At 33.7% G+C, this 23,677-nt stretch overlaps 1 protein-coding gene and 1 long non-coding RNA gene across 7 annotated transcripts in view; one reads left to right on the top strand and one right to left on the bottom strand.

The window, feature by feature from the left end:
• Nucleotides 1-23,677, top strand: part of csmd2 (CUB and Sushi multiple domains 2) — a 560,701-nt gene that overhangs the window by 42,717 nt on the left and 494,307 nt on the right. The window lies entirely within an intron of this gene.
• si:dkey-164n2.1 lies at nt 4,350-6,644 on the bottom strand. 5 transcript variants are annotated; one of them, XR_222582.5, is made up of 5 exons: nt 6,619-6,644; nt 5,771-5,815; nt 5,404-5,539; nt 5,136-5,227; nt 4,350-4,878 (listed from the first exon to the last, which is right to left on the bottom strand). It is a non-coding gene; the product is annotated as a si:dkey-164n2.1 (long non-coding RNA). The 5 variants fall into 5 exon arrangements; XR_012394815.1 differs by having other exon boundaries at nt 5,136-5,222; XR_012394814.1 differs by lacking the exon at nt 6,619-6,644 and adding an exon at nt 6,039-6,088.

The raw sequence follows: 23,677 nt of genomic DNA, 5'->3' as shown, positions 1-23,677 counted from the left end.
ATTCTTCTCAGACCCAAGGTATTGCATCAACAAAGCATTTTTGCCCACTGAACTTCCTTTTAGACAATTTTCTTTCAATCCCAGAGATGGTTGTGTGAAAATCTCAGTAGATAAGCAGTTAGAAAAAAGAAGAAACAAACAACAACTATAACACATATAAAGTTAATGCTCGGCTTAAACATTAGCAGGTCATCTTGATCATGGATGAGTTGATACCATGTGCTTTGCTAATTCAATGATTTTCTCAAGACTCCAGAGTATGTAGTTAATGAGTGTGTGTGGTAGACTTTACTCCTCTCATAGAATTAGTTTGATTATTAGCATACTCCCTTTATTGCAGTAATTCTCAATTCTTATCCTCGCTCCCTCCAACTGCCAATTTTGTATTTGTATTTATGTCTTCCTATTTAACACACCAGATTCAGATCATCAACTTGTTAACAAAGAGATCCTTGAACTGTTTCTTGCGCATCATACAAAATATGGGGTTTGGGGGGGTGGGGTGGGGGTGAAAACCACTGCTTTAATGCAAGGCCTAAACCGCCTACTACTCAGTAGTGCATTTGAATTTAAATGTACTACTCGGCCATTAGAGATATATGTTCTATACAGTATGAATGTAAGCAGTATGGAACTCATAATCACGTGACCTACCAGCGTTCACTCGCATTCATGAATTCTCTAGCGGGACATAATGGGATATAGCAGCGTGCATCAGATACACACATCAGAATATCGCCGGAAGTAGCAAGTCATCCGGGTACTTCTTGCATACTTTTTCTAATTCTATGAAATCGGATATACTACTTGCCTCGCATACTGTTTTTAACGAACAATATAATTTGGAAATATGCAATTTTGGACGTAGCCCTTGTCATTTCACTTGGCGGTCATCTTTGAAATGTCTCAGGCATGAAAGTTCAACTGTCTATCTCTTTGAATGATCAAATCTCCACCAAAAATGACAGCGCATGAGTATTTATAACAATGAAACTGCAGAAAGTATCATGAAGAACACTTAATCTCTGGTAGGGTTATGCCGATAGACGATGCCATAGTTCATCGCCGATCGTGATCCATCGCCCCACCCCACATTTACATTGATATATAACTTATTATTTGCATGTCATCTTAATAGCAATAACGGTCTTTTCCTGAGCTGTGTTAAATGTTACATATAGCTGCCGTTTGCATGGCTCACAGCATCGTGAAGATTAAATGAAGGATTATACAGCACCTCTCATGCTTAAAATGTGTAGATTCAGTGGCAACCGCTGTTACCTGCAAACCCCATCCCACAGACTTTACAGTGAATGGCTTTAGTTCTTTTTATAGCGGACTTGAAACACTAGAAGTCTTTTAATCACTCTTGGAAAAGTGTAAATGGTGGATTAACATTCAGCACATGATCAATAATAAGATGTGCCATTATTAGTAACTGTGGGTAAATCTGTCAGTGTTACTTCCATTCTCTTTTCTTCAGCGCTTCACATTTTTGCGGTTGTAGCTCCTGTCATCTGAAGGCAGAAGGCATTGACTGAGTGATTGACAGCTGATATCAACCAATCATTTGCATTCAGGTCTAGAGCAGTGAGCCAATAGGTAGAGCACGAAGGCGGGGCAAGCATTGCAGGCTTTTTTACGTCAGCAAATTCACATAACAACTGTTTTAATCTGTTCCTGTGTGCTGCGTTTGGCATTTTTAGGATGCATTCTGCATAAATGTCTGCTAAATCTGCGCAGGCTGTGAGGATTTTGCAGTGAAAACAATTAAAATGTATGCACTACAGTGAATTCCAACCGAACTCTCATCTCCTCCACCAGCTGTGGGAAAACCCATTAGAATGACACAGATCACTGTGCCTATTCATGCTAAAGTCCCGTGGAAAAAAAGTGATTGACTGGTGGTCATTTGTTTTTAACATTATTTATTTATGGTTTGGTTGTGAATAAAGCAAAAAACATGTTGGTCAGGTAGTGAAAACGTTAGGCTACAATTAATTAATTCATTATAAATTAATTGATATTTAACAACCACCCCCACCCCCTGCCAAGGACAATGATGGCATCGTCCATCGCGATGTTTCACATTAGACATTGTACGATGCCAAATTGGTCAACATCGCCTAACCCTAATGTTTGGATTGAGTCCCTCCCAAGCAGAATTGTACGTTTATTGTGAATGATGATTGCTTGCTTTATTAAAGAGCAGGGATTCCTTGGCTAAAAAGTCAGTATTGACTGCTACACTTTTCTCCATTCAGAACTGAATGATATGTCTTGTGTATGTGTATAGTATTTGGTTGTAGGCAAACAAGTTTTCATCATGCATTATTGTCATTGGGGTATGATAATATGACTAATAAGTGAGTGCATTTTTCTGGCAAAAGCTCAGTGTAGGTCTTTGGACTGCGATGGTTACCTAAGCTTAAAGCCTAGTGATGAGCAAAATAGATAAGAAAAAACCCTGTATACCTTTTATTGAAGAGTTGGTGGTGTGCATGTGACTTGTGTGTAGTGCTAGGTGAGAAGGGTGGCCACTTTGTTTAATTGATCTTATTTATTTGTTTAACTCCAGGGCAGTACTTTCTCTTGATATATGTGTGGCTCCCTGGCCAGCTTTTATAAAAAAAAGCAAGCCTCCGACCAATCTCATTAAATCAGACTCCTGTTCCTGCAATGAGTCTTATCCTCAACCATCTCTTAATGCATTGCATGTAAGCAATGAACTCTGCCTAACTCTGTTTTTGGATGCACTCCATATAAAAAAGAAAACATGTACATTACTGGGTTCTTTCACAGATTTGTTGTGAAAGAGCTAATTCAAAGTGCTGTCTGTGATGCTCATCATCAATAATTGCTACTTGCCAGATTCAATTCCATATAAATCCTCACCTGCAGTGGGTCCAAGAAAACAGTCTTTTTCAGTAATAACTTGGCTTTCGATGCGACGCCTGCCACATAAATGCTGAAAATTCAAACACATTTCATTACAATTTTCTGTTAAAAGCCTTAGATTGCGTAATGCTGTAATTTATTGTGTCCTTAATGGCATTTGAAGGAGCCGATTAGAGTCGTATGTGAAAACAAGCTGCTGTTGGAGGCTCATGAACTAATACTCGCCTTTGAAATGATCACTAGAGGAATACACAGACTTTGGTAGTGCACTTGAAGAAGGAAATTAGGTAGGTGTTTATGGGCTCGGTTGCTTTTGGTGTTCATCTGCCTTTGCTCATCTCTGTTTATAGTGTTTTTAGGAAGCTAGTGTCCCCTAATGTCATAAAACCTGAAAATTTATTGGGTTGTTTTCTCCATAAGAACTGATTTAAAATAAAGAGACTGATAAATATTGTATTTGATATATACCGATGAACAGTTTCAAAACTCAGTTTCTAAAAGCTTTAAAACATTTGATCTACATCATGTTGTGGTGGGCCTCAAAATGAAAAGGATGGGATCTTTTTTTTACATCAGTAAATTAAAAAAATGAGACTTATTGTCTTTTTATCACACCGATATGACTATGGACACTCTATACAAGCACACAGTCTTGTCCAATCATATAATTTCCATCCCAGGTGCCATTTAAATATATATATTTTTGGCCCGTGTGAAGTTACAACATAATTATGGGGCAAAACACATCTTTGGGGCTTGAAAATGAAAACTTTAGAAAGTTGGCAGGCTACATGATAGTTTATCTTAAAATTACTACCAACTACAATATATTTTTTTATTTTTAATTTGTATCAAATTAACCTTCTGAGTAATTTAAGATGGATTACCTGAAACTAAGCTTAAGCTAAAAATTAAGTTAGAATCATAATTGATTAACTTAAGTCATCATTAATATAAAAACTTATGTTAACATACACTGTAAGCCCGGACAGGTTGATTGAACTTAAAAAAATTATGGAAACTCGCTGCCCTAAAAAAGCTAATTTCGTCTTGTTGAAAAAACAAAACTTTTTAAGTTTATTGTATTTAAGTTTTCAAATGCATTTAATTAAAAATTTAGTTGACTGAAATAAAGGTTTTTAGTACAACACTATTGAAATCTTTGATACAATAAACCTAAAAAGTTTTGTTTTTTCAACAAGACGAAATTAGCTTTTTTAGGGCAGCGAGTTTCCATAATTTTTTTAAGTTCAATCAACCTAAACTTGAAACATAAAATCTTGACCTGAATGTTATGACAGAAATAATTTTAAACTTAGCTATTCACTATAAATGATTTAATGAAAATACCCCTAATTACAAACAAGGACAAAGAATAATAATTTACTTTACACTTGATTTAAAATCATTTAGAAATATCACTCCGAAACAAGTGACAAAACAAGAAAATGCCTTGTATAACAGATTGTTAATATTTATTGTTATAAATCTTATTAAAACACTTGTTTAAAATATTTAAATACATTTTTACAAACATATCCAAATAATAAACAACCACAAGATATTATTACATTGTAACATTATGGAATATTTACACTTGCCAAACACTAAGGCATAGTTTTAAGTTTTTTTTAACTCACAGTTAGGACAGCAAGCCTGAAGGAACATGCCTTTTTTGTACCAGTTTACATGACAAGCCAGAATCTTACCCTTCAGCGTCTTCTTACCCAAACTTGTTGAATAAAAAGAAGGGTATTGTCCTTGCATTTTGTGTAGCCTAGGTGCTGTGCATAGGTTGATCCAAAAAGACACATGGCCTGGGGTATATTGTCTATATTGTCCATTACAACATTTTCCTCCAAGATGATTCCCACAGAGGATGGGTGGAGGTGGAAGGACGGGTTGCAGAGCCACATCGTAATTTTCTCGGTTAAGAATTCCAACGGGCACATGTTGATTTGAGTCTCCATCATCTGAAGCCTGACAACAATAAATAGATAACATAAATATATCTTAGAGGTGTACATTTGATTTTAATATATATGAATTGTATTTAATGTTTTTTAGTTGTATGCAAGCATAATTTGTTAACTGTATACCCAAATATATCTAGTATATAATGATATATGAAAATACTACAAAATATTACATTATTTTTTTTGTATACAAGTCATTGCATACGGCATAAAAAGATTTGATATAATTAAATTACTAAAGATTTTATTAATGATACTTACAAAACATGCTTTGAAGAACTGTTGGGTCATCAGAACTACTGGAAGCACTCAAATGACAACACATCGCATGTCAGTAAGGTCAGAGGCCTGAGCTGTTGCAGAGAAACAACATTATATCATTTGTCAACATGAGAGAGGGCATTTTCATGTATCATAATTTAGTCTTTGTTACTGAGGGTTTCTAAAGTAATTATATCAATTTCAAAATTCAGCACACAATGGCATCAATTTATATCAATGGCATGTACAAACAATGGCATACACAAACCTTGACAGCTTGTAGAAGATAGAAATCTGTCCAGTGAGACCTCTCTGTGACCAGAAGATCTGAATCAGCTGTGGGCAGTGATGATCAAGAGACCAATATAATTCTTACTAACTATATGGTTGAATTCTTGATACACCTGTAGTAGTAAAACACACAAAAAAAATTCATTAACATCAGAGAAATGTCAAAATTAAACAACTGTCAAACTAGCATGTTATCATGTGTATCAATACTGTACTCATTTCATTACAAATACATTCATGATATATGCATGGAAATGGCTGGCGTCTTGCATAGCTCCCATGTTTAAATCTGCAATGTTTTAATAAGTACCATATTTTGTCACAAGCAAATGAGCAATACTTACATTTTCATCTCATCCTGGTTGGCCTTGCTTTGACCTTTCTGGAATCTACAGTCACAAAAATATACATTAGATTACTAGCTGACAAAACATATTTACATATTTTGATCTGTTATCTCCAAATTTCCCACAGACAGCTATTGTTAACCAAAATAACTATATAAAGCTACAATTAATTATTTATGTAGCTTGTCATTCTATTTATCTGAAAATTTACTTGCTAAGACTGAGGAGCACGAGGTTCCATATCTTTAGAAAACTGCCAACTAACATGAATTCGTATTTCCGAAGAAAGGGGCAAATCTCAATGTATTCTAGTCTGTTAATACTTTACTTACAAAAAAAACAAAACGTTAAAAACAGCTCAGGTTAATGTTATGCTAAACATCTGACGATACATAACCACCACTGCAAAAAATAATCATTTTACACAACAGATAACGCGGATGCCTCATCGAATACAGCATTAAACTTTATATGTGACGACCTCATAAAGCATGTTTTCACGTACAGGAACTGTAACGTTAGTTATATAGGTGAAATGCGGCGGCCCCAAACGGTTATAACGTGGCATAAATGAACACGCTAACACAGGCAAAACTTACATTAACTTTTTTTTACATAATATATGATCGATATTACGATCCCATTACGCACGTCTTTGCACTTTTTACGTCTTAGAGCTGTATATAAATGTGGCAATGGCGGTTGCGATTGACAGGAACAATAACATCCTAACGTTAGACACAGTTTAATCTTACATGTGGTTTTCTTGCTAACGGTTACATACTTTGTTTATTAATGGAAAACAATGTGGATTGTTTGAGACAAAAGTATGAAATCGTACTCACAGTGATCAGCAGCCATTACAAAATGCGCGCTCACGCTGTTCACCAGTGACGTCAGCCCAAAGACAAAGAGCCAATCACATTTCCCCTTGCACATCACTCCTTTGACAACAGACTAAAATAAGCTCTGTTAAGTACATTCAATTTAAACAATCCAGTAGAATCAAAAATATCATACAAATCGTACAACAAACTAAACAAATTAAGTAACTGAGCAAAAAAGTTGGAATTTATGTTTATTGATCCTAAGTATTTTGAATTAATACAACTTTAGGGATAACAGTGTAGTTATTTTTCCATCCAGCTATTTGTATGTGCATTTTGGATATGTGCATTAAAAATCGGTAGATGGAAAGCCAAGATGCGCTTCAATTTTGAAAATGTACATAAAAAAGCATGTGTGCATAACTGAGTAGGATAAAATTATAATTCGATGAGAAAAAATGTGCATAAACTACGATGGAAACACATTTACCTGACAAATTACAGTATGCGCGTTAAAAAATGTGATTTTGTTATAAGACATCATGTGATGATTAAAATGCGTGTGAATTGATAAACCAGCCGGCTGACTGCATTGCAAAACATCTGAAATGTTGTTTTGGTCATTCTAAAATGCATCAACTGTTTCAGTATTACTGTTATTATATTATTAATTATGTCCAGAACAGCTAAGAGCGTCTTTGCTTCTCGTCTTGCGCTGTAAAATGCGTCACTGTCTTCTGAGGTACAAGTCATTTATTAAATGAAGAGAAGATTCATGCAGCCTTCCCTACCGCAGCAAATTCAATTTTAACTTTTATTTTTGGCACCAGTTATTTAGGAAGTGATTTTGTTCTTATTGACTTGTTGGATGGGAACGCTTCTTCATTCGCATGCTTTTTATGCGATATTCCAATTTTGTAAATCAATTTCATTAGTATTTTTGGATAGAAACATAGCTATTGTATCATGACTTCTTGATTCTATACTCTTGATTCTGTTCTATACTTTTTTACTCTATACTTAGCTGCTGCGTGTAATATAGTGATTGCAGTCACTTATTCTGATTCATGTGAAAGATGATATTTTAACAATAATATGTTTTTTCTTTTGATTTTTTTTGTTTGTTATTTCAATGTGATCTCATGATCCTACAAACCATATGTCTATACACTTTTTACCTCATCTTTTTAAATACATTTGTATAATAAAAAGGAATAAGGAAGCTTTTAACAAAACAAAAAAAGCAAGACACAAAGAACTGAATCAGATAATTCAATTAAATTCATGTTTATTTCTATAGCACTTTTACAATGTAGATTGTGTCAAAGCAACTTAACATAGAAGTTTTAGAAAATTGAAACTGTGTCAGTCCAGTTTTCAGAGTTAAAGTTCAGTTTAGTTAATTTCAGTGTGGGTTTAAATTTCACTGCTGAAAACAAACACTGAAGAGCAAATCCATTGATGCAAAGCTCCACATATCCCAACCAAGCAAGCCAGTGGTGGCAGTGACGAGGAACAAACTTCCTGGCAAACTTCAGATAACACACCAAACAGGCACTTTATTTTAATTGTATTATTGCACTTAAAAGATGACAGCTTCAATAAAACATGAAGTTGTTTGTGAATAGAGTTTTATACATGTTTACACTGAACACTTTTTTTTCCTCTCTATCACTGTGGTAATGGCTGTGATGATTTCAAACATGTGATGTAGAAGTGATATGGGTTCAGTAGGGCCGAGTAATATGTCAAAAATGCAATCTTGATAATTATTTTCCATATTGAACATATATGCACATATTTTTCTTATACACAATATATATTTCAATATATTTTTGAAGAGTACCACAACAGTGACTCAAGCCACAAAAATTAGCTAGTCCATTAAGTATTATATTTTCAGATGATAAATTCGCGATGGCTGAAAATCTCTAATATCAACACACTTTGAGATTCCCATTGTTGCACATTTCTGCTGTGTGATTGGGTCTTAGATCAATATAAAGTAAGAAAGTCCAGAGCTTATCATTGATATTGACATGAACCTAATCACAATTCGATATAATATTGTTTATGGACCCAGCACTTGGGTTCAGTGTTTGGAACGTTAGGCTTTTTTTTTTCTTTCTTCATCATAATGTGCAGGGTTATTGGCAGTTCCCACTATTTATTGTATGATTCTATAATCATATATTAATATATGAAAAATCTTACCTGAAATGCCATTGAGAGAGGCTGTGAAAGTTAAATAATGCAGGTAAGCTTTTGAAGATTAATTTCTAAGTCATGATTCATAATTTGCCAAATGCTAGAATGAAGCAAAAAAAATGTCCTAAATAAATAATTTACTTATTTGAAGGAACAGATGCTTCGCTATGCTTCGTTATGGAGGTTAAATTATGATACGTTTGTTCCTTGATTTAACAGGATGTTTTCAGGGCAGTCATGCTATAATTAATTATTCGTAGTGTGGTAGAACATTATGTGCTCTCTGTTCGGTTAAGTTTTGAAGTTTCAGTTGCATTATTTGCTGTCAGTGCGCTCTTCAAAGTGAATGTACATTAGTCTCTGCAGTATGTCATGGCACGGAATGTAAAGCATGAAATGAAGTCAAAAGTTCAGATTTATCTGTGTCAGCAAAAACAAAATCGCACTGCAGTACTGGAGAGTTTCATCATTGTTATCATTCAGTTTACAGGAACATATGCTTTGACTTTTTTGGTGTTGTTTATTTATTTATTTTCGGCAGCAGGCTAGGAGGCAGAATTCTAGATGCGTGTAAGTTATTTGACTTCTAATTAAGGTCCTTGTAATGGTATCTGAAAATGCACACTGGAGTACACTCTGACTTCTTTATAAGCTGAAAAAAATGTTCATCTCAGTGCAACCCTCTGGCACTTTCTGAAGTTTGATGATATTGGGGATTTTCCATGTCCTCTTCCGACCCCTGGAAAGCACCAGGCTTATAGTGGAGTATTAATCTATAAATGTTAAACTTTGGTATGTTCTAGTATGTTCTTCACATTTTGAGGTAAAAATGATGGAGTTTTGGAGACCTGAATGTTGTAGTCAGTGACTGTCTTGTGACATTGTTCATTTACAAAAGACAATAAACTTGTGATATAATATTATCATACCATATCAATACTGTCATTTAGTATTAGTATACAACTCCCCCCAAAATTAAAATAAATGTCTGCCATTATGATTCTGAGCTTGCTGAAGATCTTAGTCCTAATCTGTATAGTACTATTGTTTGCAAACTATTATTTGTTTTGGTAAAGCTCATATTTTTAACCCTGTATTTATTAATGTAATGTTTTTCTATATTTTCTTAACTTCGTTAGATATTTAGTTAGTTACTATAGTTACTATAATAAAATAATATAATCACTTTTTTCAATTTCCAAAAAAAAAAATGTAAAGTCTAAAAATTATTGTTCCTACATTTCACCTTTCTTCAATGTCATCTCGTCAATCTATTTTTATGTTATAACAACCAAGCTATGTGTAACTCAACCTCTACAGCTGTTCTCCAAGCATTAAAAGTCAACGTGTATTTGTTGTATTAGTCTTTGTGTTAATGTGGTTATATACCTTTTAAGCTTTCCATGTTGTGTTTTGTGGTTCCCTGTTATGGATCTGGTGGTTTGTAACTGCCAAATGCAACCCCATTGGCTTTCTGGTCTTTATGATGGACTGCTTGATTATTATGTATTTTATTTGCATATAAAGAACATAAGTAATGAGCAAAGTTGAATTTACAATAACCACCTATTGAAACTTGAGTCTGTCTGCCTTTTCTCTCTTTATATTCCACTCCATTTTCCCCCATCCAGTGATTTATTCCACAGCAGCCTGAGGTACTCGATGGAAATCTCGGCACTTATTGTTGGCTGTAATATTGGCAGAACCATAAATGGAAGAAACATTACTTTATTCTGTCTTTTTTTCTCACTCCCCTCAGTTTTACGGTTCAGTATAGTTCCAGCCTGGAGCAAAGTTATCATATTTCTCTGGTCTGATGAGAGGTAAAAAGGTCATGTTTATGACTATAATGTCAGCTAGCTTGATTTATGGTTGATATTGTCTTTGCTTTTCTCATTCCGATAGATAATCATGTGCATGTGATGATTTGTTAGTAAAGTTTGCAGTGTGGGTAACAAAGATGATTGCATTGTGCTATTAAAATGACATGGCTTAATTTGTTTGTTTTTAAGAATGTTTAATTCTTGTAATTAGTTTGTTTAAATTAGTTTGTTGTTAAGAATGAAATAAATACACATGGACATAAAAAGAACTGTCTGACTTGTCTAACTAATTTTGGGTTGCTTTTGTTTGTTATTTTGACTCCTAAACTGTTGAATTGAATTATACAGATCACCAAGGACAAGAATTATTATTATTTTTTTAAGCTATTCTTTAAAAACCTTGGACTGCCTGTACACTGAAGAGATGCGTTTAGCTGTATTCAAATTCTTTCTTTTATTATACCAAATTGGCGTTTTGTCCAGATTAATCCAACATTTCGAGAACATTTTATTTTATTTAGGGTTGTAGTGGATAAATCTGAAAATCACACCCTTGCATTATCGTGTGTTCAGTCAATCCAATTATTTTGTGAAATGATATTAATCACCCTATCTTGACCCTATCAGACAATGCCACTTTCACATAACATCACCAACAACAATGACAGTCTGCAATTGCATAATAGTTTTGCGCATACTCCAACTGTTCTTTTCTGTATATTAAGTGTATCTGTGCGGAAGAATTACAGCACCACATATCGGTCTGGTTGTTTTGACTCTTTATTAGTAGTTTTGTTGTTTACAGATATTTGTCTCGATCTAAAACGTCAAATAGGATGAAATTATTCTGCATTTTCTAAAGTAATACTATCTGTATTTAGCTTTTAGCTTGTAAGGTGGCTCTGAACTGTCAAAACCCTCCTCAAAACGCTTTTTCGGACATTGTATATTTCTACATATGTACATTACTGTTATACATTTTGTTCAAGAACATTGGAGTTGGTTTCAGTCCTTAGTTCTTTCATTTTCATTTTACTGAAGACATGTTTATTAAACTTGTTTGTTAATTAAATCCCATCTTGTTATTTACCCAATTATTTTTATACAACAGAAAGTTGCATGTTAATTTGCTATGCGAAGAAAAGGAAAAAAAGATATATTTTTGCCATGCTGATTTATGTGAAATCATGAATATAGGTCTATATAACTATCTTGCAATTTTGAAATTATAGCTTTTTTTTTTTTTTTTTTGCTTTGAGTATGGACTATGAAGTTTTTAAATTAAAATCAGTTGTTCACTGGATAAAAATGTAACATTTTGAAATATTTATAATTGTCATATATTATAATTATATATATCAGCTATAAGCCTACAAATCTAAAGAGTTATTGGTTATTGATTTAGGCCCAAAAATCTATGTTGGTGCATCCCTAGATTTGGTTATGGGTAAAACAAAGATCATTCGGGTGAGGTAGTGGAAACAGTAGGCTACAAATAATTTATCTGATCTTTTCAGTTTAGTATCTTTATTAATCTGGGGTCGCCACAGCGGAATTAACCTAAAAAAATATTAATTATTCATAAATAATTCATTCACCACTGCTTACGGCAATGATGCCATCTTCCATAGCGATGTTTCACATTAGACATTGTACGATGCAAAATTGGTCGACATCGCCTAACCCTCGCTCACACCTTTTTAAATGCAGATATTTGTTTGCATATGATACAGCCATACAATCTATCAAACTTAAACTCAATGAATCGGCCAGCATTATTGTATTAATAATACATAAAATTGTGTTTTTGAGTAAACAGTCCATTCAGCCTTCAAAGACATACTGTAACAAAATGCCCTGTCAGTCAGACACCTGACACAGAATCCGCAGTCTCTTCTCATCAGACATGAAAGAGAATATCACAAGGGACTCAAGTGTTCATTTCAATCAGTATTCATAGATAATGTAAGAGTCACATATAGCCATATGCCATGAGTCTGATTGACATTTACCTCCGGCTTATGATGAGCCTCAGCACACTGTCCCATCTCTTCAGTCTCCAGCTGATTTGTTACTCTCTCTTTTAATTCATTCCTCCAACACACACCTCAATCCCTTCTTCTCATCAGTATACACCACAAAGTGTGAAACGTGTTAACAAATTAAGCTCGCACCTCCTGAAAAGTGACAGAAGCAGTTCTCAAGAGAGAAAAAAGTGATAATGAGCCTAATTGATCTGCTTTCTTCATAATGAGACACCTGTAGAACATGTCTGTTGGTGACGGAAGTTTGAAGGAGATTCTGTTTTCTACGATGGCCTTTTGTCAAACATTACTTTCTGACTTTTATTGACCTTCAAATACGATTGGCTGGTAGTATTCCTTCCAACAGATAAGAAAGGGGAAGTTTCTTTATCTAAGGAGAGCTCAGTGTGGTGGCTGGTCTCCATTAATCTGAAAAAAAAAGACCAAGGTTAATTGAGTCAAGTTTACTTCTGAGTTGTTTGTGGTGTAATTGTTGGAAAGAATGCCAAATCCCATTAATCAGGAATGAATGACCCTCAAAAGTTAAAAGTGCTACATCTCAAGGGATTCAAATGGCACTTCAAGGTTCTTGCTGTTCAGTGAACAAACAGTCATAAGGTATTGCAGTATGAGATAAACAGGGTCATTCTAAGTTTTGAGTATAGGCCTTTCCCCTCATTTTTTATTGGTATATTGGACATTTTTAATTTTATTTTCTGAAATCTATTAGTTTTAGACAATATTTATCAGTGATTCAGATCTGCTAATCCATCCGCCCGTCCGTCCGTCTGTCCATCCATCTAATATCTTTACATTTTTCTTTTTTTTATGTAAAATATTAGCCGTTGTTAAACAATGTTTTGGTACCAGATTACTCAGTAGCATTCATTGATGAATGAATGAATGAATGCATTTTTTCATTCATTCATCCATCTAATCTCTTTTCTTGTTTAATGTTATAATATCAGCCATTATTAAACAATGATTTGGTTCCGGACTACTCATTAGCATTCATTCATTAAATTATTCATTCATTATTCTATCCATTCATTCATCCATCTAATCTCATTTTTTTTTTTTTTTATGTAATAATATCAGCCATTATTAAACAATGTTTTGGTTCCATATCATTTATTCATTAATTCATTCATCAATCTATTCATTTATCCAATCTCTTTACTTTTTCTTTTTTATGTAATAATATCAGCCATTGCTAAACAATGTTTTGGTTCCAGATTGCTCATTAGCATAAACAATTAATTATGAATTCATTCATTCATTCATTGATCCATTCATCCATCTAATATCTTTACTTTTCCTTTTTATGTAATGATATCAGCCATTATTAAACACTGTTTTGGTTCCAGATTACTCATTAGCATCCATCCATCCATCCACCCATTTAATCATTCATTTTAATGAGTTAGTATTAGGTAATGCATTTTTAGGCAAATCTATTTTATTTTTGAATATGGTCAATGGTCTTTTATATGTATAGTGTATCCTCAGATTTCAGAATTTTCCTACATTGGGCCATTTTTTTTATCATTTAAGGGTCTTTTTTATATTACAAGATTACAAAGTAGGATTTCTGTTCTGTATTATTTCTCATTTATCACTTGTTGGCCATAACAATAAATTATCAACTTAATGACCCAAATATTAAAACTGGTGAATCTTTAGTTTTAAGGCTGAGAATCAAATGTCAAATGATCTAATTAACCAAATGACACACTGAGCAGTGAAGTGAAGGCAACAGAATTGAAATAACCAAGTAAACTGGCAACATGACCCATCCATTTAACCACCGGTTGTGGAAAGAAATGATGCTTAAACATTTAAGATGGTATCTGGAACATCTCATATCCTCATTTACTTTAAGTGTCCATTCATCCTGCTTAATGTTCTGTATTGTTTTGTTTCTGTAGCACAAAGCGGCTGTTTGATGTCGATAAGCCAATACAGTGGAGTAGAAGAGATGTGTATTGGGGGGAGGGAACGAATATAGGATGTGTTTTCAAACTCGTTAAGAGCTGGGAGGAAGTGCTTCAATTAACTCTTTTAATTAAAGTACTTGTCATATTTCAGTGGTGACTCAGCGTGTCGGTGAAGAGTGGTTGGTGTCCTCTGGAACATAAATGCAAAAGTGCCTGTAAAACCTTATAGAAAATTAATCAAATTAACAAATATATATTACTCAAACATTTCTTAAAGTTTTTTGTACTTATTTAGAAACATTTTTACATGGTCTATGGCAGGGGTTCCCAAACCTTTCAGCTCGCGACCCCGAAAATAATAATTCCAGAGACTCACGACCACCACTATCCTTGTAGGTGGTTATAAACAGAGAAGCATTGCACACAACTGTGCAAACACACCAATAGAAACTATATAAACAAGCTCATTGACAACACAAGAAAAGTGCAACAGTCTAACAACTCTTTATATTTTTATAGTCATTATTCATTTGTTTCATTTAATAAGAATGGTGAGCACAATGTTTACAGCACAAGACTATTCTTGCTTTAATTTTGTAGACAGCGACTTGGAAATCATCCTCAATGTTGAGTCGTGGCCTTTATTTTTAATGTACGTGAGTGCCGTAAAGGTGTCAAAGTTTAACAGTGTGACATAAAATCAATCTGCTTCAACTAACACTATTGCTTTGTCACTAATCTAGCGTAATATCCCCAGGGGTTGCTATCTAATAGCAAATAATTGAAAGGCTGCTGGCTTTTTGTTTACATGTTGTTATTTTATGTAACTATTAAATACTATTTTTATGCTCTATAGGTTATGGATAAAATATGGTGGTTCTCATAGTTTAATAACCTATATGATATTTTTGAAAATCACCAAGCAACCGCTCCCCATTGTCTCAAGACCCCCACTTTAGGAATCACTGATCTATGGTGATCTAAGCAGAATGTACAGTGAATTTGATGAGTTAAGCAAATTTCTAGTTGCAAACATGCATTGCATCTGACTTTTAAACGACAGTTAATGCTAAAACTAGGTGTTTAGGGGTTTTTGTTGAATATTTATATAGAAGGAGATTTGTCAGCATTTAATATTGTTCTCTGTTTAATGCTATGTTGACATTTTAAAGTGTGTTTGATATGTTTTTGGGTTAACATTATGCTAAAGATTAGAGCCTGTGATTGTGTAGAAAATTGGCTCATTATTTATGACGTTATATCATATATCGACATATACATATGACGGTATATGTCATTTCAGTACGACATAACTGATGCTCATGGCTGTGGTGATGGTGAACTCATGTCCATTAATCTGCAACTTGTACCAAGAGTAATCAGGCAGGCAGTGTTCAGTACAGGAGGAAATAGTTGCAAAAAGATAATCATATAAACAGTAGTGGGTATAGCAGGTAAAAAAGTCAAGGCAGTAGGCAAAGCAAACAAAAATAGTAAGAACAAACAAGAGTCAACTACATGGCGGTGTGTGTGTGTGTGTGTGTGTGTGTGTGTGTGTGTGTGTGTGTGTGTGTGTGTGTGTGTGTGTTTGTGTGTGTGAGAGTGTTGTGTATATAGTCCATGTAATCAGTCATGATCAGCTTCAGCTGTGTGCGTAATCAAGAGCGGACCTGAAATCGGTGTGTGACTGCAGGCCATGATGGGATATGTAGTTCGGGTGAATGACAAGGAGTGTTCTCCAGTGATCCGTGAGGGCTACATTGCTGGTGCCTATTACAGTCTTTCAACTAAAAGTTTCCCTCAAGTACTAATGCCCACCTGGTTACATGAAAGATTCACTTGAGAGCGCTTTAATCCTTAGAATAGGAAAATGAAAATGATATACATGATTAATATAAATTTATTTCATAAAATGCTTAGTTTTGTTTAATATATTAGTCAGAATATATGAAAAAGGACTGATTTTAAATGATTATGTCATGCAGTATATATTATTTTATAAAATAAAATGAATTTTTTGTTCATGCCTTCCATCCTTAATATAATGTGTTGAAAACTGTATGTGAGCTGAATAGTACGTCTGAATTCATAATATTTGAAAAACAGCAGGAGAGAAGTACAGAGAGTGAGTGGGAGAGCATTTATGAGTGGAAGTGAAGCGACAAAACTGGTGCAGGGAGGTCATGTGATAATGAAAACATGGCAGATGTTGTATATATTTTATTCCTACTACTTTTATTCATACTATATAGAATATATACCTTCACAATACTTTGAGATTTCTTATCTCACCTAATCATATCAACACTTAATGTGTTGCTTATATGTGTTTGTGCTATTGTAAACTGGCATTAAACAATAAAATTTTTGTTAAAGACACAATTTATTGCAATTGTCACCTGATAAAATTTGTCACCTGATAAACAAAGTAAATTTATTTGAAGTGCAATATATAGGATTGACCTAGTGGTTGAACTAAGTATTGCAGTCCAAATTCAAAACATTGAGAGTTTTTTGTTTAATCTGACCCCTCTTAAACTCAAAAAACTACTGCTTCCTCAAACTACTTATTTAAAATGAGCTGTAACAACACAATTCCTGGGTTTTCTTTTGGTGAAAGCTTATTAAAAAATTTAATAAGTCAGAATTTTTTTTTACGGTGAACAGCGACTCAATGCAAGTCACATGCAAGTTGCCAGATTGATGATATAAACAGGAGTCAGCATACCCGACGACCAAGCCTTACACTTTAAGCTGCTCAGCTAATGTTTACTTTTGTAATAATTATTTGCAAATTAAAAACCACCTCATGTGGATTTGTGCAACTAAATCTGCGTCTCATTCTGGAGTCTGCTACTGTCCTCCTGAGTTCGCATTTTTGGATGCGCCTGCATACATTAAGTCTTCATGACTGAAATGAAATATGCTGTGTTTTCTATCAAGGCAACCTGGGGTGCAGAAATATAATTGGGTAAACTGGCCATGGGCGGAGTAACTCAGGCCAAAACATTCTGACACAGAATGAACATTTTCAATAGAGAAAAACTGACTTTGGCATTGTGTTTCAGATGAAACATGTTTACGTAGCATGCTTCTGAAATATCTGCATACTAGTGCTGCAGTGCTGCACCATAACAGAAGAAAAATGATTATTTTCAAAATGTGAATTATTCTTAATAATGACGATATTCCCTTGGTTGTGAACTTTTATTCACTTGTGTATTCTAATTGAACTTTACAGCCACAAATATAGGAAAAATAAACATAAACAAAGATGCTTTGAATGGAGAGGCCTCTGACAAGGTATTTCTTACCTCTGGCAAATTAAATAAATAAGTATAATTAAACTGTTCCGCATTTACATCTAAACATGTATTAAAATAGGAATAAAAAGGAATAAAACTGGGGGAAACGTATACACACACCATTCATTCTTTCATATGTTCATTTTCCTTCGGCTCAGTCCCTTTATTCATCTGGGGTCGCCACAGCGGAATGAATTGGCAACTTATCCAGCATATTTTTTTTTACACAGCGGATGCCCTTCCAGCTGCAGCCCAGTACTGGGAAACATCCATACACACTCATACACTATGGCCAATTTAGATTATTCAATTAATCTATAGTTCATGTCTTTTGACTGTTGGGGAACCCGGATCAAACAAGGGGAGAACATGCAAACTTAACACAGAAATGCCAACTGACCCAGGCAGGACTTGAACCAGCAACCTTCTTGCTGTGAGTCGACAGTGCTAACCACTGAATCATCGTATTGCCTGCCCCCAACATGTTAAAAATGTTTGGCTAAAAACACAAGGCTGTCAACTTGATTAAAATAAGTGAATATACGTTTGCAATCTAGACTCAGTCATATTTGTGACACAGTACAATCCGTAAACTCTGGCCTTAAAAAAAATTAGTTTATACTGTAAAATCACTACATTATTTATTTATTGATCATAGGTCACAAATATGTAATGACTCTAAAACTGTCAGTGCTGTTTATCGTTGACTGATGCGTGAAAAACAGCCACCATTATTGTCAATTTGAGCATAGTGCATGGTTATCACTGGAAATACACTTGTGTCTTGGTGCTTCTAATTATTAGTTCTTAAACTGAGGTGGTTTAAGGCAATCAGTTTGAGCTCCCTAAATTTTTAGATTTACAGTGTGGCAATCTTTGGAGAATACGACTAAATACAGAACCGCCAAGGTCCTCCTAATGGAGTGAATGCATGGATCTCCTTGCTGTGTCTAGTGCTCCAACAAGCTCCATGAGTGACAGATTGTTTTCCACCTGTCTGCGAGCAGCAAAAAATAGCACGGACCGTGAGAAGAGGGTGGAGAGGGAGAGAGAGAGAGACAAAGACAAATAACGACAGAGCCATACGTAGTCAGGCTGAGAGAAAAGGTAATGGGGAAGGGAAAGAGAGACAGAGAGAGATAGAAAGAGGAAGAAACAGAGCATGAAAGTGAGATTGAGGGAGTCTCTCTGCAACGGTCAATGTGTTCCCAATGCCCTTTTGCATCTAATCAAATCAGCGGCTAAACCTTGTTCTGGAGTTTATTACAATTTAGACACACTGCTGTGAAGAGGGGAAGAGCAATAAAATAAACCAATGTACAAATAATACGATTCAGGCCGAGGCCTTCGAGGCTGAATGCTTTTTTGAAAGAGTTAGGATTAGGTAGCGGCTGAAGCCCGTAGCCTCCTTCCTCACTAACTCACGCTTCGGCAATGAAGATAACATTTGAATAATTAATCTGCAGACTGAGCCAGCGAGTAAGACGAGAGAATGAAAAGATGAAAGGGAAACATGTAGGAAAAAGTGGATGGGCAAATAGGGAAGGAGGGGAAAAGAGGAAACAAAAGAAAACATCCCAGAGAATGGATAGAAATAACTGGGGAGAAGGTCTCGACACTCTTTCCTTCCTCCATCTGGGTCTCGATTTCCAATTAAAAATTTAATTGCAAACAGTTGGCTGGAATGTGGCTTCATTTGGGATGCTCTGATTATTGGTTCAGACCTGCTCAGAATGACGGGGGTTTGATTGATTTGTTATTCTTTCAGCTAATGAACCTGTTTTTAAGAACATTACCTCTTATTTATTTATCAGCGTTTTTTTTTGTTTTTCTTCATGTGAGCTGAGATTAGTGCCTAATGTTGCTAAGAATACTGCAGTAATACTGTAGTTTGGTTAAACTCCAAATTAATAGTTCGCCCACAAAATCTAATCATTTATTATTTCTTATTATGAGTTTCATTCTTATTTGAACACAAAACATGTTTTAAAAAATGCTGGTTGCTGCCACAAATCGACTTCCATAAGAAGTTCAATTACTATGGAAGTCAGCTGAAAGCCAGCTACTAGCATTTTTCAATTTTTTTTATTTTGTGTTTAAAGGTGCAGTATGTAAGTTTGACACCCAGTGGTTGAACTAGGTATTGCATGCCTAGTTCAAAACAAATGCAAACGCAGGTTGCCAGATTGCCGATACTAACAGAAGTGGCCTGATTGTTGAGCCTAGAGGCTACCTTAAGGCTGACTGAAATCGTGTTCTAATTAAAAACTATGCGATAGAATTATTTTCCATATTAAAAGTAGTTTTTTTGTCCTAACGAACACCTGAAGTTTATATTTTGGAAACTGCTTCTATTTCTTGCAGCTTAACAACAGAACAAACTGACAATGATCACCTCTAGTACACCTCATGTTATTCAGTGTGAAATTCTAATAATGTGAGTTTGAATGCCATTTTACATTACATTTATTGCTATACTACTGAAAGTAGCAGCAGATCTTGAAAATAAAATAAACTGTTTGAAATTAGACTTTAGAACTGTGAATCATTGAGAGCATTTACATTTAATAATGTTAAAGAGGTTTAATATGTGCTAATTAGATTATAAGCCTTACCATTTTGTTGGAGTGCAGTGAGTGCACTGTTCTGTGCTTCTGATTGGCTGTATTTAAATGTATGTCATTTTTGTGTGTTGTTAGGACACGGGGTTACAATGTAACCTGCTTTCCTATTTTCACCTAATTGTTTTTTTTTTGATGATGATCTATTCCTTTAAATCAGCTTAAAACAAGTAATTTTTACATTCTTCATTTACAGTAGGGGTAAAACAAAGTTTGACACAGCTGAACAGCCACATTGTTTAGTAGCTAGATTATTAGTCTCAGTAATAATTCACACAAAAACCACATGTACACATGCTTAGCCAAACTCACATGCGTGAAATTAAATCTACATGGGCTTTACTAACAAAAAACAATTCCATGCACAAAATACAATTATTTAGCACACATGCAAAACACCATTAGAAAAATATAAACATTTAAAATATACAAATGTTTAAGCATGCAAAACTGTCTGGTATCATCCATTGGAATTTGGCTTTGCATCTGTACATCATGATGTTTGTAATTTATGTATTTATTTATTTTTTGCCCAAAATATTATTTTGAGACTAATCTAGCACCATATATACTGCAATTTTTTTAGCACTTTATGTGGTGGATCGGTTCAGAGATTTACAGTAGAGTCAGGAGTCAAGAACTTTATATGCCATAAGTACCCGTCCTGCGAGTACAGGAGAATTCAATAAGGGCAGCCATGAAATACATAAAAACCTACATAAACATATAATAAACATACAAATACACACATACATGGCTATATTGCAATTGAGTATAAGACTACCTATTATGTAATTGCACTGGACCAATGATAATTTTAAGCTAAAATATAGTAGTGCTGTATTGCAAATGTTTGGCTTATGTCACTGAAGAGAAGTCAGTCGTTTTACCAAAAGCAGCAATTTCATTAATGATTTAATAATATAATTTAAGCAACTTAAAAAGTTTGATCCTCTTCAAATGTTGACTCCTATAAAATCTAACCCAGCACAATTGGGTACTGACAGGAAGACCAACATTATTAGAGTCTCTGGGGTGATTCCTGTACTCTAAATGATGACTGTGAGGTGTAAGCTCTTGTGCTAATAAACGTCAAGCCATTTACTCAAATTTGCTCCCCATCATCAGTCAAAGAGTGTAAAATTAAACAAATTTTCAAATCCTGAACTGTTACACAGAATAAACATTGTTAAGTTTTTGACAGGTTTATTTTATTTTATTTTATTTTTTAACTTTTTCGGCTTAGTCTCTTTATTAATCAAGGGTCGTCACAGCGGAATGAACCGCCAACTTATTCAGCATGTGTTTTATGCAGAGGACGCCGTTCTAGCTGCATTTTATTTTATTTTATTTTATTCATTTATTTTATTTTATTTTAAGCTTTTATATGTTTAAGAATCCCAACAAGGGTTGTTTTGGGTACAGTAGCTTAATAAATGAAAGTGAGGCCATAGAGGACGTACTGACTGTGTGGACTGTTGGTATTTTGGGCACAAGGGTTATCAGGTGTGTCGTTGTGTGTGTATTTATGGAGGATGCCCAGAGCAGGGTGTGTGACAGGGACTGCAGATGGTCATTAGCCGCAATGTTTAAAAGCTCCACAGCCATTTAGGACCATTTATCCCCTAGTGATGAGTTTTGCCATTGCGCTGCTCACCCATCGATAACTCATCTCTCCGTCCTTCTTTTTTTCAGAGCTTTTTATGGCCCTAAAAATCCTCTGCCTGATCAGCACTGTATTATATCACTGCTTCTCATCTCTAAATAATTCAGCCTGGACTGCTGTTCTTCTCACTCACGTTCAGTATTTGCACCTTTTTCCTATAATAGATTCTCTTTCAGGATTTCCATGGGTCCTTCAGTTTTATTTTAAAGTTATTACGTTTGATTTTTAAAAGCAAAACAAAGTCTTGATGAGAGATCTTGAGTTTTTGATGAAACTTTAAAGATTTAAATATTTTGGCTTAAATTAATTAGGTAAAGACTTTTGGGTCACCTCTATAATATTTTTTGTTGATTGGTAATTGTCACATACTTTGTTACTATTGTAATTGATAGTAATTTGAATGTAATAACTGAAAATTAAATGTTATGCATACATCTAATAATCATAAAAATACAATAAATAGATTAAATGCTGCAGAAATATTTGTCGTTGATATATACTTTTTTTTTTTACTTTACAACACTGCTATGAATTCACCAGTGTATGTATTATAAATAGTACAAATGTAATAATAATAATAAAAAACACTGTATCTAAAAAAATTGTATCTAGTTATTGTTGCACAATATTGAACATACTTGTTTTTTTTTTATTTCTTCAGGTCTTAAAAGTCTAAAAAAGGCTGAAATTTGACTTTATTAAATGTGCGTAAATATTTTATTTTATTTAAATTTTGGTTTTGTTCAATTAAAATTGTGTATTTTAATTTTTATGTATTTTTTGTTTTGTTTTGTTTAATTTTAATTTTAAAAAATTATTTTTGTTTTGTTTTGTTGTTTAATTTAAATTTATTTCATTCAATTGTATTTGTTTTAATTTTATTTTTGTTTTGTTTTGTTCTGTTTTTTATTTATTTATTTTTATTTTTTGTTTGTTTTGTTGTTTTTATTTATTTTTGTTTAATTTAATTTAATTTTTGATTTTGTTAAATTTAAATTTAATTTTTTTTGTTTTGATTTGTTTAATTTTAATCTATTTTTGTTTTGTTTGGTTGTTTTATTGTTTATTTTATTTTTTTTGTTTTTTTGTTTAAGTTATTTTAATTTATTTGTATTTATTCTAAATTCTTTTGTTTTATTTTATTTAGTTTGTTTGTTAATTTAATTGAATTTAATTGAATTTAATTGAATTTAATTTAATTTAATTTAATTTAATTTAATTTAATTTAATTTAATTTAATTTAATTTAATTTAATTTTATTTTATTTTATTTTATTTTATTTTATTTTATTTTTTATTTCTGTTTTCTGTAACATGGTGTTGCGTTACTCATGCCATGTTTCTGAAATTTGTTCTTATGGTAGCTGTCCTTGTCAGTCTTTATATTCTCAAGATTTGTTTAATTTCTGAATGGGTTATTGTGTATTCAAAGTCTGAAATGAAGTAGAATTTAAAAAGGCAGAAGTGTTAAAAGCAGGCAGCTGAGATGTCACA

The sequence above is a fragment of the Danio rerio genome, chromosome 19, assembly GCF_049306965.1.
Source record: "Danio rerio strain Tuebingen ecotype United States chromosome 19, GRCz12tu, whole genome shotgun sequence".
In the NCBI taxonomy this organism is placed as follows: Eukaryota; Metazoa; Chordata; class Actinopteri; order Cypriniformes; family Danionidae; genus Danio; species Danio rerio.
Note: the sequence above shows the minus strand (reverse complement) of the source record. Positions and strands in the feature narration are given on the sequence as shown.